This window comes from Mycetomoellerius zeteki, unplaced genomic scaffold, assembly GCF_001594055.1.
Source record: "Mycetomoellerius zeteki isolate Tzet28-1 unplaced genomic scaffold, Tzet1.0 scaffold35, whole genome shotgun sequence".
Lineage (NCBI taxonomy): Eukaryota > Metazoa > Arthropoda > Insecta > Hymenoptera > Formicidae > Mycetomoellerius > Mycetomoellerius zeteki.
Window position 1 is genome coordinate 5,232,783 of NW_017257338.1, and position 820 is coordinate 5,233,602.

Here is an 820-nt window from a genome sequence, read left to right on the forward strand (position 1 = left end):
ATGAGAAGAATAATCAACTGTGATTGGTCAATTTTCTATGACTTAAGACCCTACGACCGCTACGACTTCTATTGTAGACCCCGCATAAAGCCCATTCTACAATTGCGTAAGCGTAGTTGTAAGTGGTTGTAGTTGTAAGAATTAACCTATCACAGTCAAATATGAGGAGAATATTAGTCAATTCTTACCACTACAACCACTTACAACTACACTTACGCAATTGTAGAATGGGCTTAAGATCTTAAGGCGTAGAAAATTGACCAATCACAGTTGATTATTCTTCTCATATTCGATTGTGATTGGTCAATTTTCTACGACTTAGGACCTTACGACTACTACGATTTCTATTGTATGCATGGTCTACAATGGCAGTAGCAGTAGTGGATGAGACTGTAAGAGTAACAAATTGACCAATTACAGTTGAATGTAAGAAGAATAATCGACTGTAATTGGTCAATTTCTTACTCTTACAGCCTCGTTCATTACTGATACTGCCATTGTAGACTACGCAGTAGACTCCGCATCAGGCGTCATCTACAATATGCGAAGTAAGTTTGGTTTAAGAAGTAAGAGTAAGAAATTGACCAATCACAGTCGATTATTCTTCTCACATTCGGCTGTGATTGGTCAATTTCTTACTCTTACTTCTTAAACCAAGCTTACTACGTGTATTATAGGCTAAGTTTCCACCGAGGGTTAGAGTTGGGTCAGAGTACAAGAACTGACCAATCACAGTCGAGTATTACCCTGTCATAGTCGAATGACAGGGGAATGCTTGACTGTGGTTGGTCAGTTCTTGTACTCTGACCCAACTCTAACC